Source organism: Aegilops tauschii, chromosome 4 (genome assembly GCF_002575655.3).
Source record: "Aegilops tauschii subsp. strangulata cultivar AL8/78 chromosome 4, Aet v6.0, whole genome shotgun sequence".
Lineage (NCBI taxonomy): Eukaryota > Viridiplantae > Streptophyta > Magnoliopsida > Poales > Poaceae > Aegilops > Aegilops tauschii.
Window position 1 is genome coordinate 239,828,278 of NC_053038.3, and position 6,703 is coordinate 239,834,980.

Sequence of the window (6,703 nt, forward strand, 5' to 3'; positions counted from 1 at the left end):
GCCCTGGCCAAGTTCATGGCGGTGACACACCATGGCTACAACGTCCTCAAGATGCCGGGAAGCGGTGGAATCATCACGGTCCCGTGCGACGAAAGAGACGCGGTGTGCTCCCTCGAGCGTGCCTTCCAAGCTGCAGCAATCGACGACCCCGATAGCAAGGGCGAGGATCCTCATGAGGCCCTCCCGAAGAAGAAGAAGCAGCTGCACCGTGCAGGATCTCAGGAGGATGGCTTCGTAACTGGAACCTCGTCAGGATCAGCGCTCGCTCCAGTAGCGCCTCCCTCTGTTGCATAGGAAGGCGCGCCCAGCACCCTCCTCAGGCAGGGCTCGGGGGCTCTCTTCTAGAGGGCCTCGGACCTTGCCAACATCACGAGGGAGGCGCTTGGGCACCACTTGGAGGCGTGCTTCGCGGCATGTTTCCCTCAGGAGAACACAGGGCAAGGAGCGCCCACCGCTCAAGAGTTTATCACCAAGACCTCTCGAGAACTGCAAGATGCAAGGGCCATGCGCGGCGACCGCTGCTCACGAGGCGTAGCACCCTATCCAGGCGAGGATGCTGGGCTGCGCGTCTGCATCGACGTCCCAGGGCTCAACAGGGCCACTTCTCAGGAGCTTTTCTAGCCTTCGCGCGTGGGCCATTGTGAGGGTCCACCGCATTGCTACGTTCGCATGCCTTTCGGCCTGGCGAGCGTATCGTCAGCCAATCAGCACAACCTGCGGCGTGTCCTGGCAGCTCAGGAGACTAGGCTCCACGCCGTCCTGGCGGAGATGGAGACGGTCCTAAGGGAACCACCTGTCCCAAGAGCATCCCGAGGCTCAGGGCCCCGGTCGCTCGCGAGGAGCAATCCCTTCACTGCGTACCTTCAGCTGCCCCAACAACCCTTCATCAACAAAACCAGGTGACATTTTCCAAGTTCATTCAGCTGGGAGTGCCCCTTGGGCTGCATCATTCCCAGGCCGCGTGGGTCTGTCCCTATGGCATGTATCACTTTTGCATATGTCTTTAGTTTATCCTGTTGGGGGTACCCCTCGGGCCGCATCTTCCCCAAGCCGCTCGGGCCTGACCCAGTGGCATGTATCTTCCTGCATTTACCCAAGCTGATTTTCTCTCCATGCCTAATCTACCTGTGGTTATCACCTGCTCGATCGGCGCCTCCCATGGGGCCTCCTTACGCCGGCACAACGCTGGTGCACGGGTTCGTCCCTGCCATGTTGATAAACCTGAGCAGTCTAGCTCGGGCTCGCAGCACGCCCCGCGCACGTCACCTCAACGGCCCTCTCAATTGTGTTCACCCCCCACGGAGCAACCAGCTGCGGGCTGGCGACCATAACGGCCTTCAAGACCACTCAGGAACTGCAAGATGCAAGGGCCATGCGCGGTGACCGCTGCTCACGAGGCGTAGCACCCTATCCAGGCGAGGATGCTGGGCTGCGCATCTGCATTGACGTCCCAGGGCTCAACAGGGCCACTTCTCAGGAGCTTTTCTGACCTTCGCGCGTGGGCCATTGCGAGGGTCCACCACATAGCTACGTTCGCATGCCTTTCGGCCTACCGATCGTATCGTCAACCTATCAGCACAACCTACGGCGTGTCCTGGCAGCTCAGAAGGCCAGGCACCACGCCGTCCTGGCGGAGATGGGGACGGTCCTCAGGGAACCACCTGAGCCCCCCGAGCCGCCCGAGGCTCAGGGCCCCGGTGGCTCGTGAGGAGCAATCCCTTCACTGCATACCTTCAGCTGCCCCAACAACCCTTCATCAATAGAACCAGGTGACATTTTCCAAGTTCATTCAGCTGGGAGCGCCCCTTGGGCTGCATCATTCCCAGGCCGCGTGGGTCTGTCCCTGTGGCATGTATCACTTTTGCGTATGTCTTTAGTTTATCCTGTTGGGGGCACCCCTCGGGCTGCATCTTCCCCAAGCCGCTCGGGCCTGACCCAGTGGCATGTATCTTCCTGCATTTACCCAAGCTGATTTTCTCTCCATGCCTAATCTACCTGTGGTTATCACCTGCTCGATCGTCGCCTCCCACGGGGCCTCCTTACGCCGGCACGGCGCTGGTGCACGGGTCCGTCCCTGCCACGTTGATAAACCTGAGCAGTCTAGCTCTGGCTCGCGGCACGTCCCGCGCACGTCACCTCAAAGGGCCCTCTCGATTGTGTTCACCCCCACCCCCATGGAGCAACCAGCAGCGGGCTGGCGACCATAACGGCAGATTGTGTTCTTCCTTGTGCTGGCTGGCAGGAATCTCTTGAGGATAGCTCCAGGCGACACCGCGAGCTCCCACCTCTTCTAAGTAATCCGCTTGCACGTTAAAAGGGGGGCTCCTGAGCATCGCGACTCTGGAGCTCTTACTGGCTCTCCAGCCCTCACCCCCTGGCCTTGACCACAACATCGCGACCTGGTATACTAGCAGCGGCTGAGCTCGCTCGAGGGCCGGGACCTGAGGACGGAGAGCACGAAGGAGAGCATTGGAAGGGGGAGTGTCGGGGTAAAAACCGGCGGATCTCGGGTAGGGGTCCCGAACTGTGCGTCGAAGGCGGATGGTAACTGGAGGCGGGGGACACAAAGTTTACGCAGGTTCGGGCCCTCTCGATGGAGATAATACCCTACTTCCTGCTTGATTGATCTTGATGATATTAGTATTACAAGAATTGATCTACCACGAGATCGTAGAGGCTAAACCCTAGAAGCTAGCCTATGATTATGATTGTTGTTGTCCTACGGACTAAACCCTCCGGTTTATATAGACACCGGAAGGGGCTAGGGTTACACAGATTCGGTTACAAGGGAGGAGATCTACATATCCGAATTGCGGAGAGTCCCACCCGGACACGGGACGAAGTCTTCAATCTTGTATCTTCATAGTACAACAGTCCGGCAAAAGTATATAGTCCGGCTGTCCGAGGACCCCCTAGTTCAGGACTCCCTCAGTAGCCCCTGAACCAGGCTTCAATGACGGTGAGTCCGGCGCGCAGATTGTCTTCGACATTGCAAGGCGGGTTCCTCCTCCGAATACTCCATAGAAGAGTTTGAACACAAGGATCATGTCTGGCTCTGCAAAACAAATTCCACATACCACCTTAGAGAGTACAATTTCCCACAAATCTAATCTGCTGACAAATTTCATAGCGTGACAACACGCCATGGCCCGGTCATTATTCAAACCGTTTTTCTCAACCAGCTACTGCACATATTGCGAGGCGGTTTTCCTGGCACGTCTTGTCGAAGCAGAGATCGCGTCCCCTTATCACGGGATTGTCATCAATACGGGTGTGGGTAACCCAACCGCGCCATCAATCACGGCGCTTGGGGAATAAGCGAGTTTACCAGGCAAGTGGGGAGGCGCAGAATCACTGCTGCCTTTATAAGGGATAAGGACTCCCTTTCGCACCCACGCTTTCTTCTTCCCGATCCATTCCCCTTCGCTCGAGCTCCAGCGCCCGAGAGTTTGTCTTCTCCGCCCACAAAGGCCTTCCGAAAATGTTCAGATCCGGAGCAGGAGGCAAGTGGATGGCCTCTACCGTACGGGAGAAGGATATCAAAAAGCTTCGGGAGGCCGGGTACCTGGCCAAGAAAATCAGCCACCGTCTCCCGACGGCGGGACATATCGTCCCCACTCTGAAATCCCATGAGAGGGTTGTATTCCTCCCTCATTTTGTCCGCGGGCTAGGGTTTCCCCTTCACCCGTTCGTTCGCGGCATCATGTATTATTACGGGATCGATTTTCATGATCTATCCCCCAATTCCTTCCTCAACATCTCGACATTCATCGTCGTGTGCGAGGCTTTTCTCCGCATCTCGCCACACTTCGGCTTATGGCTGAAGATCTTTAATGTGAAGCCCAAGGTAGTGAGCGGCGAGCACGCCGAGTGCGGGGGCGCTATGGTGAGCAAGATGCCCAACGTTACATGTCCAACAGGTACTTTTAATGATTCCATCAAAGAGTGGCAACAACAGTGGTTTTACATAACTGAGCCGCGCGGCACGGAATAGGCCGCTGCTCCCGAGTTCCGATCCGGAGCCCCTCTGCGGCTTACGTCCTGGCCTAAGAAGGGCCTGAACTGGTCTTCGTCCGACGAACTGTCGGTGCTCCACACGCGCGTTAAAGATATGGAAGACAAGAAAATCGAACTTGCCAATGTAGTCCAGGTGATGTTAGTTCGCCGGATCCTGCCTTGTCAACACCGGACTTGCAATCTATGGGAATTCGGTCCGGCCAAGCACCAGATCCTGCGAGAGCTCTTTGGCTCCTTGCACAAAGACATCTGGAAGGTGCTTTTCAAGTCCGACAAATCATGGCCGGACTCAGTCGAGGACCGCGGGTACCAACTGTCCCACCCTGCAAGCTCGGTAAGTCATCATACATCTTATCCGCATAACACAAGGGAAATGCTTAATCTGTTTTCCACAACTCTACTAGGGCTGGACGAAGAAGGCGGAGCGGATCCACTGTCCAGCCCCGCTGCCTGAAGAACCGGCCGGCCCACTTCTGACAAAGATGCTGGTCCCGGCGCCTTACAAGGCGCTGAAGAAGAAGGCCGAGAAGGAGGCCAAAAAGACCCGGGGCGGCCTTCGTCGCCTGTAACATCCCAAAATTCTAAATTTTGGAATGTTATATTAAATAAATTATTATGATTGTTTGTTTGATTCATTGACTGAAAGTGAGTGAAATTTGAAACTTTTGAAGTTCGATGAGAGGGAACGAAATGACTTTCCCAAACTTTCATCCTTGCATTTTATATCAATGAATTCAAATTCATTTCAACACAAAACCCCAGAGTGAAGATGACATGACTTCTTCCATTTGAAATCCAAAGGGTTTTTGAAAAGATTTGAATTCCATTTGGAAATATTTCAAATTCTAAAAAAACTTTATGCAACTCAATGATTTTCATGAGAGAAGATAAAATGACTTCTTCAATTATATGAAATATGAGTTGGAAGTCAAAAAGAATCAAATTGAAAGTCATTTGAAAGTATTTTGAAACTCCCTTTCAAATTTGGAATTATTTGGATTTTATTCAAATTATTTTCTCCTAAAGATAAATAAATGGAAATAAGGGTAAAATGATTCCCTTCAATGGAAAATTAGGATAAAATGATTTTGAAATCATTTTGGTATTTAAAAAAAATGATTTTTTTTGTTGAGTTTTATTGCAACAGTAGCTCTGTTTGCTTTATTTAAATATTTGTTTATTTTATTTGGACTGGAAAATATGTTCATGTTTTAGGATTTCTTTTTCTGAAAAGTTTGATATATTATATTCCTATATAATATTTTCTTATTTGCTCTTTATTTCAGTTTTCCTTGTCTATGTTTATAAAAAAAACTGGCGAAGCCCAGCCGCACCAGGCCCAGCCTCCTCCACGACCCAACAGGGTCATCTTCCTCCTACGAACCTTCAAAAGCAGAACGCACACACGCACCCCACCCCGCGCTCCATCCCCTTCCCTCCTTCCCCTTTTCCAAGAATCCTCTGAATGGATCCACCTCCTTCATCTACCCCTCCTTCTCCAAGTAAAAGGCCATTAATGCCCCGGATTTTCTCGCCGGAGATCCGAACTTGCCTTTTTTTTGCTCGCCATGGCTGCACGCAGATGGCCACCCCCTCGCCCTATAAATACCTCCCTCGTGTTTCCCTCTTTCCCCTCGCACAAAGCCCTCTCCTATGGGAGCTTATCCCCCTCCCTATCCACCCATAATTACTCATCGGAGTTCATAAACTCCGGCGGCTTCTCCGTGGCCGCCCGAGGCGGGGTTGGTACTTCCTCGGCCTCCCCTGAGTTCGCTGAGATCTCCTCTGCACCGTCCCGTGCTCTCCTTCCTCTAGGAGCCCCTACAACCTCGGATTCGTTCTTCTTCCCCAACTCCGGCGACTACTCCGGTGAGATCAAAGAAATCCCGTAATTCTTTTTTTCAGAAAAGTAGCGATCTTAGAAAATTCATATATAGTAGTATACATATCCAAATTGAGTGGTTCTTTTTGCATTGTGTCACAAATTTGTTAAAGTTTCTGTTTCTGCAATTGGATTTCAAATTTGAGTAGTTTAAAATTTAATTTGATGAAATTTGTTCAAATTAGTAATTTGGCCATAACTTGAGTTTTATAAAATGTTTTTGATTGATTCTTTTTGCTACTGCCTTGTTATTGTTTTGTTTATCAAGTGGCATATAGTTATTTATTTTTAGTTTATTTGAAATTAGGTGTTTAGCAAAACAGAACTGTTTTAGTTATAGTTTTGTTTTAAGTCTTTTCTTTATTGCTTTTATTAGTTTTAAATTATTTCTTTTTGTCACTCTTGAAAAATTTAGTTTAGTTTCTGTTAGTCAACAAATGAAAATTTTGTTTTTGTTTTGAAAATTTATTTTACTTAGTTTTGTAGGAAAACTTGTTTAGGTCATAGTTAGTGTTTCATAAAACCTTTTTATTTGTTTCTTTTTGCAAATAAAATTTTATGAAAAATACCTTCTGTTAAATTAGTTGTTTTACTTTGTATTTTCTGTTAATTTATTAGTTTAGTGTTTTAATTGTTTTTAAGTTTTTACTTAGGACAAAACTGTTTTGTGTTATGTCTTAGAGTTTTCTTTAGTAGTTTTGTTGTGTAGTTTTCCTTTGTTTTTATTTGGTGTCCCTTGTTGATTTGCATTTTATTTGTTGGTTTTATTATGAGTGTTAGAATTGCTTGCTAGTATGTTTGCTT